Genomic DNA, 18,946 nt, shown 5'->3' with positions numbered 1-18,946 from the left:
AGGGACCATTGAAGTGAAAATGAAAACAAAGTGTATTTAAACACAATATACTGAAGACGGAAATAAATGTTTTGAACATGCAGTATCAGGGCTGTAACCAGGTAAGATAGTGCCAGGATTTGTTTTCTATTTATTTTATTTTATGTTATTTTTTTTTAATTCATTTTGACAGGTGTTTTGAAAGTATGGCTCAGTTTCAATAAAATGACATAAACAGACCCATTTGAATTCAGATAAGTTTTATTCAATGGAGGTTGGAGGCTGAAGTTTGAAAAAATGTAAGCCTTTATGAAGACGGCTTTATCACAGGATTTACAATCTGTGCTGAGATGGTAAATTGTAGGATATACTGAGTATTTCTGTCAGTGTCAATATTCACTGTTCCATATAGTCAGATTATTTTCAATAATGTAAATGTTGTAGTATTTATTAAAACACCTTTCAGACATTTTAAAGCTGTAGGAAACCTGGACTTGATTTAAAGGATAATGGCAGCGCTGATGCAGGCACAGGCCACAACAATGACTTTGTCACTGTTATATCTTACTACTTTATCAGTTATTTATTTATTTATTTACCTCTGTTTTTCTGAAGTACTCATTGTAGTTCACTGAAAGAGTTTTGAGAGCAGGGTTCGAGAGTCTGTGTGAAGCGTTTTAGTAAGCAAGTTTTAGACCAAGTGTAATTAATTAGTGTCATCTCTCAGCTGTGCTTTATTTGTTGTTCTCTTATTGTGTAATAAAAGAATGGCTGACCTCCATAGAAAACAATTGGAGAACAGTATAATCTGTACAGTATACAGACTGTATTGTTTAGTGAGTAGTTTAGAGTTGAAATATTTTCCTGGTCTTAAACATCTAGAATCTCTCCCAAATGTTTAACAATGCAAGCTTAAAGCTTTTTCCATATAACGTTATGCTCATGTAGTCTCACATTCATTTGGTGTGTATCATTAAAAGTTTCAGTACTCTAATGGAGGGCTTCTAATGGTGACATTGTTTTGATTAGTTATAAACATTCCCAGTATGATACAGTTTAATCCAGGGGTTCCCAAAGTTTTGGTGATGGAGGGCCAATTTCCAGAGGTTACATAGGATGGGGGGCTGCACAAGAAAATGTACCACTCATGAAACCGAAATATGTCCCAAATCATACCTTTTTTATTTAAATTAAGAATGTATATTACTACCACTGTAACACCAGCAGCTTTGAAATGTATTTGTGTTTTATCCTGTGTCTTGGTGGCACAAAGGCTTAGGTTTGGGCACCAATATCATGTGGCCACACCTTACATTATCTGGTCACAACAATTAAAGAAGATAATACCGAACTAGGAAGTCTTCAAACTATACCAATTAAACTCTTATGGGTTATTCTTCAGTAATGAGGCAGAATGCATCTTGACAACTAATCACTTCACTAAGAGCTCAATATATGTACAGTGAACTCCACTTAGTTCAGATCTCTGGGGACCATACAAATAGTTTGAGATGTGCAAAGTTTGAATTAAACAAATTATGTAAATTGCCCCATGGTGTGGACATTTAGAGCTATTTCCATAGTAAATGTTCAGGTATTTTACCTTTAGGTTTATTTATTTTTTCTTTCTGAAATCAATGAAATAATCACACATTTCTATTTAAAGTGCAGCATTAATTATTCATAAATTATCTGCCATTACAGTGGGGGGGGGGGGGGGGGGGGGGGGGGGGGAGAGAGGGGGTTAGGGTTGGCATTGGGCCCGCAGCCGCACCCGGGCGTCGGCGTGAAACCCTTGTGACCAAAACTCTCTCTCAATTATTTTGTGCTTCAAAAAATATCTAATCTCTAACATGTAATTATGAATGAAGAGAGTGACAGAGACAGATGCTTTTTAGAGGCAGAAATCCAAAACTGGAACATTTGATCCAGGATTTAACTAGAAAACCCATTATAGATGTCACTGGCCACTATCTGGCTTAAAATAGAGCTATCTGAGATTATTATTATATTTGTTTGCAAAAATTACTTTACATATAAGACTGTATGTTAGAGCTGGGTTTTAACACAATAGAATACTCTGGTGTATCAAGCCTTCCTGCTTCACAGGAGTCGAGACACTGCTCCACTTTAATATGGATCTCAGTGCAGGATTCTATTTTTAATCCTTGGACATTTATATCACAGTGAGTACCAGAATCTGGTGATGTATGGATTCACGTGTACGTCTATATTTGTAGCACTTTTGAAATATTTCAGGAGAGCTACTTATCCAGTTGAGATTAAAACATGGTACGAAGGATTTGATTTTGAAAGATTTTTTCTGATTGCCCCATGGACTGGTTGACTGTATAAATTATGTTACATATAAACAGGATTAATACAGTAATATGCACATTTACAATAGTATACTAGTGTACGTAGTGCTTAGTTTCACATAGCTTGCACAGCTCAAAGTGACAGGCACTATTAACTAGGGATGCACCCATTGTGTTTTTTGGGGCCGATTTCGAATATCAATAAATGGCAGATACTGATTACGATAGAGATATTTGTTTTCCATTATTAATAATGCAATTGTAAGTCATTACTTGAAATTATAATTTGACACTTGACAATGTATTGAAGCTTTAAACTGAACACATCACAGATTTTACTTATTTTAGGTATTTTGATTGTAGAGCCTACATTCTGGCAGAAGTGAATTTAGCAAAACACTAGTAAATCTATAGCATGTGACATGTTTACTGAACTATGCATAATGTACATGCACTGATGGGCGGACTTACTAAATATTGGTATCAGAGGTCGCGCTACACTAAACTTGCATTTCATAAAGCTACACTTTTTTTTTTTTTTTTTTTTTACAAATTCTATTGCATTTCTGTTTAATACCTCAAACATGAAATACACCATTTACCATGAAAACGAGTGTACTACATGAAATAAAAAAAAGTGAAGACAAGCATCTAAAAATGTTATTTTGAAATCTTTTAGTACATAAATTGTATCAAACATACAGTACTGTGCAAAAGTTTTAGGCAGGTGTGGAAAAATGCTGTAAAGTAAGAATGCTTTCAAAAATAGACATGTTAATAGTTTATATTTATCAATTAACAAAATGCAAAGTGAGTGAACAGAAGAAAAATCTACATCAAATCAATATTTGGGGTGACCACCCTTTGCCTTCAAAACAGCATCAATTCTTCTAGGTACACTTGCACACAGTTTTTGAAGAAACTCGGCAGGTAGGTTGGCCCAAACATCTTGGAGAACTAACCACAGTTCTTCTGTGGATTTAGGCAGCATCAGTTGCTTCTCTCTCTTCATGTAATCCCAGACAGACTCAATGATGTTGATGTCAGGGCTCTGTGGGGGCCATACCATCACTTCCAGGACTCCTTGTTCTTCTTTACGCTGAAGATAATTCTTAATGACTTTCGCTGTATGTTTAGGGTTGTTGTCATGCTGCAGAATACATTTGGGGCCAATCGGATGCCTCCCTGATGGTATTGCATGATGGATAAGTATCTGCCTGTACTTCTCAGCATTGAGGAGACCATTAATTCTGACCAAATCCCCAACTCCATTTGCAGAAATGCAGCCCCAAACTTGCAAAGAACCTCCACCATGCTTCACTGTTGCCTGTAGTCACCCATTCATGTACCGCTCTCCAACCCTTCAGCGAACAAACTGCCTTCTGCTACAGCCAAATATTTCAAATTTTGACTCATCAGTCCAGAGCACCAGCTGCCATTTTTCTGCACCCCAGTTCTTGTGTTTTCGTGCATAGTTGAGTCGCTTGGCCTTGTTTCCACGTTGGAGGTATGGCTTTTTGGCCGCAAGTCTTCCATGAAGGCCACTTCTGACCCGACTTCTCCAGACAGTAGATGAGTGTACTAGGGTCCCACTGTTTTCTGCCAATTCTGAACTGATGGCATTGCTGGACATCTTCTGATTGCGAAGGGAAGTAAGCATGATGTGTCTTTCATCTGCTGCAGTAAGTTTCCTTGGCCGACCACTGCGTCTACGGTCCTCAACATTGCCCGTTTCTTTGTGCTTCTTCAAAAGAGCTTGTACAGCACCTCTGGAAACCCCTGTCTGCCTTCAAATTTCTGCCTGGGAGAGACCTTGCTGATGCAGTATAACTACCTTGTGTCTTGTTGTTGTGCTCAGTCTTGCCATGGTGTATGACTTTTGACAGTAAACTGTCTTCAGCAACCTCACCTTGTTAGCTGAGTTTAGCTGTTCCTCACCCAGTTTTATTCCTCCTACACAGCTGTTTCTGTTTGTTAATGATTTTGTTTCAACCTACATATTGAATTGATGATCATTAGCACCTGTTTGGTATAATTGTTTAATCATACACCTGATTATATGCCTACAAAATCCCTGACTACAAGTGTACCTAGAAGAATTGATGCTGTTTTGAAGGCAAAGGGTGGTCACACCAAATATGGATTTGATGTAGATTTTTCTTCTGTTCACTCACTTAGTATTTTGTTAATTGATAAATATAATCTATTTACATGTCTATTTTTGAAAGCATTCTTACTTTACAGCATTTTTTCACACCTGCCTAAAACTTTTGCACAGTACTGTATGTGTTGGACACATAGCCTAACAGAAAACACATACACAACGTGTTAATGAGAGCTATTTCTGCATCCTCAGCACATGATTACACACATTTAAAGGGTACATGGTGACAGTAGTAAATGCACTAATTAGCAGCACAGTGTTCTCTGATCTATAACAATTAAAATATCAAATCTATACGGGCTATACAAAATATTGCACATTATTACTTTATTATTGCAAGTGTGCTGGAGGACACACTATTTGGCACAACACCAGTATCTGAAACAAAGGTCCAAGAAATGCAGATGATGAACTGTATGAAAAGAATTGGAAAGCTCCAAGCACACAAACAGTGGTTATGCATAAACAGAACATCTATTGTTATACAACGTTAACATGACTACAAGTTTGCAAACAAAAAAAGTTATAAATAAGAGTGCACTTCCTACTGCGAGCCTCCACACCCACAACAGTGTGTTCTGACCAATGGTGAGTTTGCTTGATTGATGGGGAGACCCACAGGCACAGGATGGCAATTTGTAGAGCGTAGATTGAAAATGAAAACTCTTACCCCCGTGCTGCACTGAAGTCTAACATCACAGATTTGAGATAGCTTACAAGGGCGAATAATAATAATAATAATAATAATAATAATAATAATAATAATAATAATAATAATCTGTGATAGTGACAGTGAAACGCTGATTACAGAATGTAGTATTTTATTAATAAAAGGCGTCAGTTCTGATTCCTGTGTATTCTGTCACCAGCAGTACACACATCTACATCCCATAATAGTACTGCAAGCAGCTGACTAAAACTGCAAGTAATATGTTGATACAGTATGTGCACTATTGAAGTGGTTTCTGCTGGTTTCCAGCATCTGTATGATCTTTAGCTACTGTACCCTGCATATATGCTGGCACACACCAATGCAGGAAGCGTCACCTTTCATTATACAAGATGTTGTTAAAATACATTTATGAAGCACTTGTCCTATGGAGCCAGAGAATATGTTGGAAGCACTATGTCCATCCAGATTTGACTGTCCTGGGTAAATGGGCAAGCCTTCAAATGGAACCCTGGTATGGGCTTTCTTTAGCACAAGCATCAGATTCTGGAGATGTATGGAGGTGTCTGTCAGTGCGTATGGATATTCAACATATACTCCTTTTGCCTTGTATCTAGGGAACTTGACCAATTGTGAACACTTTGTTTTTGAGAGTATCATAATCTAGGCCATGATGATCACTTCAAAAGTAGGCCTATACAAATTATAGTGTAAAAAAAAAATGCTTTCTAAAATGTGTTATATATTGAAATTATTGAATACTGCCATTACGGTTTTCCTAAAATCTCAAATCTAACATTACTAGCCACATCTTTATTTGAAACTGATATAGCTGAATTACCACCAACATCTCATAGTTTTAAGATTACTGTGCACAACAAAACAAGACCCGAGAGGCAGTTCTTTTTTAAAGAGCCCAAACCTATACTGCACACACAACTTTTGATAGTTTGATAGTTTATAGCAACAAGAGGCATGTGGAGGTCTCTGCTCATAGGTACAGTTAGAGCTATCAGTATGACGTATATCAACAGTATGTACAAAATTGTATAAAAGATGACTGACTTACAGTATGTGGAATAATTCTTAAAACACATGTCAAAATGTGCGATATACAAGGACAGATGTACAGTCTGACAGACACCTCCATATGTCCCTAATCTAATACTCTCAATAACTTATGCTAAATGTTAATACAAACAACGTTTCATCAGATTTGGATTAGTTGTTTTCTGACCACGTTCACTATATCCCCTTCAGGGGACAGTACATCTTGCCTGTCTTTAGGTTAACTGTTAGGAGCTGTTTATGTAACTACAGGGGAGAAACCATTTATTTAACAGGAGGCTGATTGCTCACATTCGTGGTTGCAGTGCAAATGCAAGTTTCTAACTTTGGGTGATGCATGTGTGGTCAGTACAGTATGTGCATATATAGTTAACTTGAAACTGAGAAAGTGTTTCTCACTGATGTAACTTAAAAAAGGATGATGAGTAAGTAGATTCAAGAAAATGCACAGAGTCCTTTTCTTCAATCAGTTGTTAGGTTTATTGAAATATGCAGGGAGTCTGGTCCCAGGCACAGGACAAACAGAATACTTGTTCTTACAATTTTTGCATGACATTAAATACCCCTCTGTATAGATGGTCCACCTCCTCTTTCTATGACATTTAACCAATAGCAAAGGTACAACACATTATTCTGTTACCATATATTTAATTGTGTGTATGTGTGTGTGTGTGTGTGTCTGTGTGTGTAGTTTTGTGTGACGACCTCTGAACTCAGTGCATTCTTCAAACCCCTGGCGCCCCAAAAGGTCCATACATTTAGTTTTTGTCATCTTCCTTGTTCATATCTCTCTGTTTTGCTTCAGACCCTTTGAGTCCAGTGGCATTATCTCTTATTCTCCCTGAGAACCTTTGGGTCCAACGCCAGTCCTCCTGGGACAGGCATGAAAGGTTAGTAAGTTAGCTGCTTCTGTAAAGATTTTGTTTAGATATGTTATTTGAAGAAGTTTGTTTGCAGGAATCTGGAGCAAAATCTAAATAGCAAAGAAGCAGGTACTGTTACGCCAGGAATAAAAAGTCTGTCATTTTTAAGAACTTTAAATGAGATCAGAAAAGTCCATATAGACTATTTTGTCTAGGGGACTGGAGGAACCCTGCTTCCTCTTAGAGGGTAAGGGAGCAGTTCAGTGTCCATGCCTCGAACTTGCCCTGGACTAGAGGAAGCACACTTTCTTTTAGCTGGTGAGGAAGTAAGGGAGCAGTTCCATCTCTGTGCATCAAACCCTGGATTGGAGGGACCAGCTTTTCTTTTAGGGTGTGAGGGAGCAGTTCAGTTTCCATGCCTCAAGCCTGTCCTGGAATGGAGGGACCTGCCTTTCTGTTAGGGGGTGAGCAGTTCAGTCTCCATGCCGAAAAACCTGCCATGGAATGGAGGGACCAGCCTTTCTATTAGGGGCGAGGGAGCAGTTCAGCCCGGGCAGGCTTGAGCCATGGAGACTGGAGGGACCACTGTTTCTCTAAGCATTAAGTCTGTCATTGACTAAAGGGACAACCCTTTACATCTGAACAACTTGTCAAACTTTGTAAAAGGACCAAGGCTGAAAACCACTGTTCTACATTTCTGATTATCTACTTATGATGAAGCACATTGATAAGAAGGACATTCTTTATCACAGCTTATTGACAGTATCATTTTTTGGGGGATTGTGGCAAAGTGGTTTATTATAGACAGGTGCAAAGGTGATGCAGTTTGTGAAAGAAGCAGACAGAGATAATTGTAATCCAGTTTTAGAAATGTTTTTATTGTATTTCCAGGTCTGGCGACCAAACAATAGTTCCCCGGCACTATACACTAATGTATACAGCACAGGGTATATAATAAGAACAGACAGTCCCAAATTATAAACAATATCCCACAATCCCACAATGATACCAACACGGTCACCAGTCCTGGGTGTGTGCAGTAGTGCTCGTGGTGGGTGATACAGTTTTAGATTTTTTACAAAGTTGCAGTGTTGTCCGGTTTCGTGCTGACCCCTGCCGACAGCTCCAGAACTGTGTTAACTGTCTGGTAATGTACAAGACAAGACGAGACAATTACAAACAACACAACACTCATGATTTCAGTTTTATATATACTGTGTACTGTCCTTCTGAGTCGTGCTCAGTACAAACCAATACGAAGGAACAGATTATGATTTTTCTTCCCCTATATGCTGTCACGCATGACCCCTTGGTAAACGAGTGCAGCTGCTTTTACAATCTGCGGCTGCTACATCGTTTCCATTCCGGGTCATTACGTTCTTGCAATGGAGTCTCGCCTTCTTCCAGACTGACCGACTTCCCGACCCGTCGAAAGAACTGTCCTTGCTGCTTAGTGTCCTCACAGGTCAGGAGGGAGATTTACAATCAAGGTTCATTGTATTTCTATCACAGGGATATACAGAGGCGCCTGTGCTCATAGATGGCATTTAGATGTGTACATATCCATACAGTGGGTGTAGGTCAGGGTGCTCTTCTTTTGCATGGTATTGATAGCTTTAGTTTTCAATCTAGAACCCTGGTGGGGGAGGTGTGATATAATGATATGCTAGTTTCCTTCCCCTGTGGTTGGCCTTTATGCGTTCATTTGTGTTTAAAGTGCTTATGGTGAATTCATGAGTCTTCTGCTGCACTTCAGAGATTAGGAGACAGATGGGGTGGTCACAGCTTGAAACCTCCGAACATCCCAAGTGAAATGATGAAAAGCCTAGTTTATTTTTAATTCCTTTTGAAAAATACACATCCATTTGTTTTTGTCTAATAAACAACTAATATGAACAGAGACGAAGGTATTCTGTGGTTTCACGTCACATACTGTAAGATGTACTGTAAAGTAAGCAGCCACCAGTTATGTTGCTGTAGTGGTGGAGCTTCGATGGTACAGTCAGTGGTTCTCAGTTGACAGAGGCCTCTGTATTGACAACTGGATAAAGTATCGATTTTTGTATGAAGAACAAAGTGGTGGCCATTCTGGCAGCCTGCATTTTGAAGCAGCTATCCACCCATTACCAAAAAGAGTAGTTGAGGAATTGTCCTTCCAGAACAGTTTAAACTCTTAGCAGACCTGTCACATCAAATTCAGGTACTATAGCTGGATCCTTTTTTTATTTTATTTTTTTATAAACTAAGTATATCTTACTTAACTGATTCTGTATTTTTTTTTTTTATATAATTGTATTCAAATAGGTTTGTAGTCAGACAGCTCTAATTCCTTTAATTATCTCCATGGGCTCACATACTTGAAGAGCCAAATGATTTTTCTTAAATGCCATGGAGAATTAAGTCCTGCTGGAGGCTTTGACGATTTTCAAAAATTAAGTGTTTCGAGTAAGAATTAAAATTGGATGGGGTATCTGACTTGAGTATTTGTATTCTGAATACTGTTTTATTTTGTAACTTGGCATTAGTATTGCAAATTACAACTCCAATGTATTTTTTTTTTTTTTTTTTTGTTGAATATATACAAATGAAGGTTTAGGAGACACTAATTGAGATACAAATGCTGGTCCTGGTGAGCAACTTTTTGTGACATGCAGTGTAGTATAATATCAAATGTAAATTAATGATGCTTAATGATGGACTGTTTTGGTAAAAGAGATATGAAGAGTATGCATTCATACAAACTGTCATTTAGGCATCAATCAAGAACCAGTTGCTGGACTACACTTAGCTACGTAGGGCTTTTATCCATTTATCACAATACAATATATAAGCTATAGGACAGCTGATTCCAGGCTATTAGATAATATATTTATTTAATAAGTGACCTCAGCACATTTACCCCACGACATGCACAGAGTTGGGGTATGCCAGCAACAAAGATTTTTTACAACAAAAATATTGTACCCAATAGCCTGCAATCAGAATCAAATCAAATCAGAGTCTCAACAGGAGCAAGTACTAAGGTATGAAAATCAAAGTTTACATCCAGCGGTATTTTTCTTTTAGTGTTACAGGGCTTGAATTTCAGCACAGGAATCACGCATTTTCCAAGATGCTCCCGCATCAATGCAACTTTCAGTATAGGAAAATCCCGCAGAGATATTTTAAGACACCAACCTGCTGTATTTTCACCCAATTTAGAATGCCTGAAACTCTACAACAAACTCTAAGGAAGTGGGTGTCAGTGAAGAAAGCACGCATTCTGAGTAGTTCTGGTTAAAATAAATAAATAAATAAAAGTTGTGCTGGGTATTTTAAGTGCCGCAAGACTTTATTCTCTCGTACGTGATTCTCGGTCTATATCTTTAAGCATTATAGTACTTAAAGAGCTACTACTGCCTGAAGTTAAGCCTCTTAAGTGACAGAGTTCACAGCTTAGGTTTCGTTTTGAGTCTATGCTCCGTCATTGTAGCAGCTAAACTGAAAGGGGTGGTATCGGTGGAAAGCTTAGTGTGTTGTGTGTGTGTGTGTATATAATCAGTTACCAAACATGATTTTTTGGGGAAAGGTTTTTTTTTTTTTACACATATATTCTCATCTCTACCATATATAGTATGCCTGATCATGTTGCAACTTACATTATATGAAATGAAATGTTGTGGCCTTTCATTTGAAATGTTACATGCATGCAGTACAAACTGTCCAGTAGTTAAACATACATAAATGAAAACAGTGAAAAACAGGTGGAAATAGGACTGAGTGTAAATAGTTAAGAAAAAGGAATAGGGTGCTGGTTAAAAAGAAAAGCACCTTTTTCTTCAGCTGCATGCAAAAACTTCACGTTAGGCAATGGCAAAAGCAATGGAGCGTGCTCTGTCTCAGTGATGAACAGCTGTTAGGTCTCCTGAAAGCAGCTTATTTTAAAGCAACACCAGTGTGAATGATGATGCAGTAATATATATATATATATATATATATATATATATATATATAAAATATGAATGTGTACGGAAAAAAGAAAAACCGGTTTTTGTTGGGTACACCCTTTCTGCGTCGAATTAGCTTAATGTTGGAATCTCTCCCATTGGCTTCATAATGAAATTCAAGCCCTGGTGTCAAGATAAAATGAATAACATTAAAACAATGCTCATGATGAGCTAGTGCGTGTTTTATGACGTGCTACTGCAGCTAATAGGCTATCAAGCATTACTTGTGGTATAATAATTACATGTCATATTCAAAGGTTCTCACTCTCCACAATGTAATATGACATTGCATATACACACAGGGCTGCTATTAAGAGTAAAGTGATTGTAGTTTACATTATTTATAATTTTTTCTTTCAAACCACAACACTTAATTACTGTTATTGCAGAGTATTTAAAATTCCACAAATACTATTAAGTAGTGGTGTAACGCTGCACCGGTATGAACTATATATCACTCCAGACTCTCTAGGTTCGGTTCAGTCGATAAGGAATCATTCATACCGATACAAATGCACTGCAACCCATTAAGTAAACACGGTGATAATGCAACATTGTTTACTGAAAAATAAAGTGGTGCAAAAGAACAGCAGACCGAAGAGAATAAACCCAAACCTAAACCTAAACCTGTACAAAATGATCCCACTAAGTTTAAATCCACAGTGTTGAAGCATTTTGTTTTTTTTTCTAAACGAAAAGGGAAACGAGCTTGATAAGTCAAACGTGATTTGCAAGATGTGCCGAACAGAAGTTAAGTGCACTGGAAATAAATTCAACTAATCTTTCCGTGCACTTGAGAAGATGCAACAGTAACAATGTAGACTGTACTGATTTACAGAGACCTATAAAACCTGCTAGGCTACGGCCCTCTAGGACCAGAGCTGGGCACCTGTGCTGTAGGTGTTCTTGCCGTTTGCAAAGCAGACCGCAATGCCATATTGCATAAAGAAATGGGTTTTAAACAAGGAGCATTGTTTCCCACACAATAGTGTTTTTTTTTTTATATATATATATATATATATATATATATATATATATATATATATATATATATATATATATATATATATATATATATATATAAAGGAATGTTGGAAATTTCAGGGCTGTAGGCATTTCATGTATACACAAAAAAAGAAACTTGCTTTGTGGTTTAAAAAAGGTAATGCCTCTTATTTGTTTTGATGCTTAATTGTCAATGTGTTGTTTGGTATAGACGGATTTCTTTATTGAAGAATGTGTAGTATGTTTGCTCTGAGTTGTAAACATGGTTATTTACACTTGTTTCAGGAACACCGTTAATGAGATTGAATAATAAATGTTTCATTAACATTATAATTATTCAGGATCACAAGTTTTTGCAGTTAGCATTAATAGAAACTAATAAGCAATTGTTTGTGCTTCATTAGTTTTATTGTAATAGGTATCGTGAAATGTGTCGTATCGCAGCCCATATATCGAGTTACATGTCGTATCGTCGTCAAGCTAAAGGTACACAGCCCTATTATTAAGTAATAACTAAGGAAGTTTACATTTATTCATTTCCTTGTGTGTGCTGCTGTAATGGCATCTCAGCCGATTGAATTCAATGGAAAGGCAAGAGCTGGACCTTGGGAGTGCATAGTAGACTTCTGAAATATTAAACTTGAACAGTCATTCCCTGTAAAATCTAAATACACAAAAAGTCGTACATGTTAATTGTATTTAGAATCTGCAGAATTCTTGTTTTGTTTTTCCTTCGAGAGCATCAGTTCCTGAGTTCACCTTATTTTGGCTAAAAAGGCAGCCTTGACCAACATTAAAAACATATTGCAAATCCCATCAGCCCAAGGATATGAGATGAGCATCGCCGTCTTTGACCTTCAAACTCAGGTGTCAGCACCATGTCACACCAAAGAAGGGGAAGGGTTTGTGGGTCAACCATGAGAGGGTAATCTCATGACCTGGGGATAATGGAATAATACAGCTTGAGAGTACAAATACTTGAAAGGTATTGGAAAGCTCTGTAGTCCAAATAGAACACAAATTATTTTACTCATGAAAATAGCCGCAAAGTACACACTCAGGTTTTTCAGGGGCTATAATCTTTCCACCATCCTTATTCTTGGAATAACTACAGTACATAAAGATTATTCTTTTATTTGTTAATTTTAATTTACAGATGTATGTTTTAGCTTTAATGAACAACCAAAGCAAATAAAAAACCTCAGGAGAGTATCTGGGTTCTGCAGCTTCATGTCACATTGCTGTGATCAGAACTGTCGGATTTGATTAATTAAACTCTCTGATGCCAGCAGTGTTTACCCACTCCAATTCATATGCTTTAGTGCTTTTACTGTTTGTTTTTTGAGCTGTTCCATTGTTCATTAGTTAAAACCTTGCCTTTTTCAAAAGACCAGATCGTATAGCATGGTTTGTGTAATTGTACAGGAAACTAACCCAATCTGACTCGTCTGAAAAGCATGACAACTGGCAGCACTCTTCAAAAAGCAACAGTCTAGTATGGCAACAATGTGTATAATGTATTTTTTGTCAGCAGTGTTATAGGTGATGTAACCCTAATGGTTTTAGTAATATTATTGCTATGACGAACATGGGTTTTTCGTGTTGGAATATTTAAAAATTAAACAATATAAAAATATAATCTGTAGCATATTGCAGAAAAAAAAAAAAAAAAAACACTTTTAAAATAAATCGTACCATGTTAAGTGACCTATTAAATAAGGTGTTACAATAATCCTTCGCATATCCGCCCTAGCCGTTTATCCGCCATGATCAACCTCTTCAGCAACGTTTGTTTATTATTAAACAGAGAAGATTTGTTCAGATATTGTTGATCCTACCAAAGTTTTCGTACACTGTGTTGCATGTGCTCCGTGTGATGCCATTGCTGGTAGTGTCACGTGAGCTGTTCAGTGTGTTGACATGTAAATAAATCCTGTTCACCTGTGGGGTGTATCAACTTTAACCTCCATCTCGATCTCCTGCCTGTCACTGAGCAGCGAATGCATGCATCCACGTGGCAGACATATAGCCTAATGCACAGTTCACAGCTTACCTCTGTAATGCGCTTTGTGATGGTGGTCCACTGTGAAAGGCGCTATAAAAATAAAGATGTTATTATTGTAGTATTATGAGGTGCAGCAGTATCCATTATTACATAATTGCAAATTGAACGACTACAAAGACATCCAGAAGAAAGACAATGCCTGGCTAGCAGGTGGTGCATTTAACAGCACGAGACATTCTCTTTCCGATTATGCAAGCTGTATAAAAATAGGTTTATAGCATACATGCATTCTACATATCCAGCATTTAAATGAAACATGTGCACTTTTGCTGGCTTTTAAAAATGACACAAAAAAGGTTGTGATTGCACACAACTTGAACATGTGACCTCATTTTAAGCCATAGCTTTTTTTTTTTTTTTTTTGCTTGTTTGGGGTTTTTTTGTATCATAAATAACGTTTTGTTCGCTAAATTTGTTCTGTGGCACAAATCCGTGACAAAAAGTTATTTACATAAGCATAAAGCAAAGTTTTGTAGAGATTCACCAAACAAACAAAAATATTATCAAGGTCCTACTATTCTGTACGTTGTAAAACAAAGCCAGCAACACGTTTTTATTCTGTGTGACACATCCCAACATTGCAAGCTCATACATAGTTATGAAGATTATGAGCCGTCTGTCAGGTTCACCGGATTGTTTTAAAAGGAAAAACTAAATAAAAGTAAATAATAATACAAGGAAAGTGGTGACCTGCACGTAACACAGATTATAATAATAATAATAATAATAATAATAATAAAGATGGCGATTATGTAGTGCTCAACAACAACAACGTAATAATAATAATAATAATAATAATAATATAATAATAATAATAATAATAATAATAATAATAATAATAATGTTGCACTTTAAAATTATTTAGTTAATAAATAAAAAGGCTCAAAATAGGAATTTGTAAAGAAACACAATTGAAATTGCAGTAAGTTGTATATATCAGTGTATAACAATAAAATATATTTTTTAAAAATATCAGTTTAATCAATACTAAGACAACAACTGTACAATTACTACTAATAATAATAATGATAACAGTACAACTGTTGGATATATAGAGATGTTCAATAACTAATGTTGGAATATTATTTATCTGTATATTTAACAAATCCAACCTTTATTTTACAGCGGAGTTGCCAGAGGTCAGGGTGGTAACCAGACAAGACCTGTTTTGTAATTTGACAGCCCATCTCCTAGTATGTCCAATAGGAATGCATGGGCGGGGTCATGTATTTATTTCCAGTCTTTTGGATCATTTCCAAGTCGTTCATTTAGCCATTGAAGTACGTCCAGAGATTTGGCTATAGAGAAACTAAGACCAGCCTGTTAAATGGATCAGCTTTCTTCTGTCTGTCTGTATTCTTTAAATAGGATTCAGTTTGTTACATGAAAAGCCCTATAATCTTACAGGCAAAGTTCCTGCTTGTGTTTCAGTAATTAATCTCCCTGAAGCTTAAAGTTGCACCAGTCCATGAAGGTAAATATGGGCTGGGAGCAGCTGAGAAACGTGTAAAATAGGGGCATCCTTTCTGTTGAGCTTCAGTGAGGTACAAGACAGCGAGACCGCACAGCTACAGGAGAACACATAACAAAACAATGAACGAGGTATGTCTAGGTCAGAGTGGGTTACCTAAGGGTAAGTCCTCTTGAGCAGGGTGAATTTGTTGTTTCTTGCTAAAAAAAAAAAAAAAAAAAAAACCTAAAATAAAAATAATTAAAGACAAAATCAAGCCCCAGATCATCATAGTTCTGGGCAAACATGGGCTATTGATGTTTGAATATTTTGTCAAATAAATATCCTTTACTTTGAATTAGCTGAAAAACAAAACTATAATTTGTACAATATTACAGGAGTAAAGTAAACCTGCCACCCTTTCAAATGAGCTATTAAAGAAAGGAGAGAAACACTCTTCTGTACAGTAGAATGTGTGTCATTTATTTCAGACAGTTATGCATTGCATCTTTACAACCATGTATACATTATTTTTTATGAATGAATACAAAATGGTAATCTTTGCTACCGAATACATTCCAAATAATGTTTGTTTGAATATCATATATGTATCCCAGTACTACATCATAATGTAGTACTGTACAGTATATCCTTAGGATGTTTAAAAGTATAGATAAGTATAGATAAGATATTATTTGTGAAGACGTGTTTGATATTTTGTCTAGCAAGTGCAATCTCCCTCTAGCTATTGAGCAGGCATTTACAAGCATGTGTGTTTGCATTTCAGTTTAAAGACGAACTGCCTTATAAGTGACACTCTTTATATTCAAGTGGAAATGCCACATTGTTTTGCTTAACTGTTGTGCAAGAAATAAAATAAATTACCTGTCTTTTGTAATTTCCATACTGTCTAAAGAAATGTGGGTGTTTGGGTGATCTGAAACAAAGCTTTTTATTAGTGTTACAGTGCAATACATATCTTTGAGCAGTCATGACAGAAGAAAACCCAATGCCCCCAAAAGCCTATTGACTGAGGTAAGTTAAGGTTACTGTGACCAGGCTGCCAGACCCGTATGAAGTAGCACACTCAGACAGTACTGCAGGGTATGAAAGCACGGCTTGTGCGTTTTATTAATATATAACAGTGGCCAAAACAAACAGACATGGAACAAAACAAGTATAGTGCTAGTCTAAAACTAACACACGTAAGAAATAACCCACGACAGGGTGTGCGGTAAGACAATTCTTACTGCACGCCCTGGGTGCGTTGTGAGGCATTGTGGAGTGCCTTCAACCACCCAGCAAGTGCAGTAAGAATTGTCTTGCCACACACCCTGGAGTGGGTTATTTGACTTATAAAATAGCAAAAGAAAATAATTACACAAACTAGCTTTTTTAAGGAAAAAAAAAATATATATTATGTATCCTTCCACAGAGAAAAAATAGTCCCTGAAGACTGATTGTAACATATTATTTCCTTTTTTTTTTTTTTATTTGCCATAAACATTAGATTGAACATTGCCATTTATTTAACATTTTTCGAGGTTAAATGACATTTGTGAATTGAAAGCAGACTGATTTCCCACTTCTGAGGGAGGATTCAAGGAACAGCCAAACACTGCACTGCATTGGCACTCGAGGGAGGGGCTTCTGAGGGTTTTTTTTTTATTATTTTTATTTTTTGTAAAAAATTATCCTATTCAGGCTTTGCAGTCTTCAAGAGACGCTGACAAATAATTTGAGGCTGTTTTCACACCGATGCTGGTCACTGGCATAATTTCCCCAGATTGTAAACCAGCATTAGATGATATGTGGACAAAACGACTTCCATGTCAGTTTGTGCAGTGCTGCAGTCCTTCCCGTCCACGGCGAGCACAATAGAATTGTATACCGAACCCGACCGTTTAAAAGCCCAACGGTTGTGTCAGCAGAGAGCAGGAGATTTTAATTTGGTTTTAAAAATGTTTCAATGTTTCAATTCAGTCATTCATTCAATTAAATCTCGGCACAGGCTGCATGTGAACTAATTGTGCACCCCCTGTGCCCCCATACAAATACCCACTTTTAATCTTCTCATGAAGGGAAGGTGCAATTCCCATGCCTAAATACAAATACACATTTTAAATCACCTGTGCTAGAAAACCCACACTTCTTGCACCACTACACACATTCATGATTGTGACTTGCTGTCAACTGAGTTAAAGTTAAACTATGAAGGAGATTACTAAGTCAATTATTTCACCAAAAGTCCTTCAAATGCTAACCTATAACCATTTGCAAGACAAACCCCCCCCCCCCCCCCCCCCCCCCCATACACACACACACACACACAAAAGGGGGTGTATTTGAGCAAATCTTCATCATTGAGCATAAATATTTGGCCTGGTTTCATACCTGACCTGTATCTTCCACTACAAAAAATATAAGCAAAATCAAAATCCTGAGCAGGGATTTTCCTGGATTTTGGTTGATTTGACACAGAATGACCCTGTAACAAATTAATGCACTTAACCATCACACGCGATTTCCAACTCCGTCACCAGTTTTCTGATACAAAGCCCATCTCTTCAGTGTTACATTGTACTTGTTTTTCTGTCAAAGCCTGTGTTTTTTATTTCTTTCACGCATTTCAAATCAGTCTGTCTTTATTGTGCAGTTGCACAGCGCTTCCTCCAATTTCACATGAGGAAAATGCAGCAGATACAAAGCAAACGAGACAAGCTACGGTAATGTAAAAGTTAATCATTAAACAGTTTTAGATACTGTGATGCATTTCATCTGTGATCTTTAGGCCTTGTCCACACTATCTCGAGAACTGTACTTGAAACCATTCTAATTAATCCAATTTAAAGCGTCCACACTGAAGTACCATTTCATGTTTAGTTTGGCTTAATGTGTACACACAGTATTAAAATTGGTTTGGTTACAGTTGCTAGCCACACAGTGAACAGTGGGAATTACTGTGATAGTGTCCCACTGTGCACTGTATTTAATTGAAAAACAATGTGTTATGCCCCATATTATAAGAGGTTCCATATTTTGCGAAAAAGAAAATGTGAATACACAGTCACAAATAAGGCTTTCAGATTTTATTTTTAATCAGGTGACGTCCCTTTAAACAAATTGAGCTGATTCTGTTTCATAATGAAACTCAGAAAAAGCTGTTAATTACTAAACAATCTTAGCTTTTATCTTTATATCTTGCTTGAGCTTAATTGTGGTCAACTTAATTTTATTTCAAACAGAGCTGACAAATGACGTAAATTTCATTTTTCATTTTTGCAGTCACCTAATTTAACATTGCTCAGTTTAACAGAGATGTCCTGACAGCTTTTTTGTTTGTTTTTTGTTTCTTTTTTTTAAGCATGAGAATAAATA

At 36.8% G+C, this 18,946-nt stretch overlaps 1 protein-coding gene across 3 annotated transcripts in view; it reads left to right on the top strand.

The window, feature by feature from the left end:
- Window positions 1–18,946, top strand: part of LOC121294751 (USP6 N-terminal-like protein) — a 107,801-nt gene that overhangs the window by 21,802 nt on the left and 67,053 nt on the right. Inside the window, exons 1-2 of one of the 3 annotated variants that reach the window (XM_041218810.1) lie at window positions 15,314–15,720; window positions 16,528–16,603. The exons of 1 other annotated variant lie outside the window; for it this stretch is intronic. The gene's annotated coding sequence lies outside the window, so the exon portion shown is untranslated. Of the gene's footprint in view, window positions 1–15,313; window positions 15,721–16,527; window positions 16,604–18,946 lie in introns of those variants that run through there. One more of the 3 variants, XM_041218809.1, reaches the window with a different exon arrangement.

Source organism: Polyodon spathula, chromosome 19 (assembly GCF_017654505.1).
Source record: "Polyodon spathula isolate WHYD16114869_AA chromosome 19, ASM1765450v1, whole genome shotgun sequence".
Lineage (NCBI taxonomy): Eukaryota > Metazoa > Chordata > Actinopteri > Acipenseriformes > Polyodontidae > Polyodon > Polyodon spathula.
This window is presented reverse-complemented; position numbering and strand designations above follow the sequence as displayed.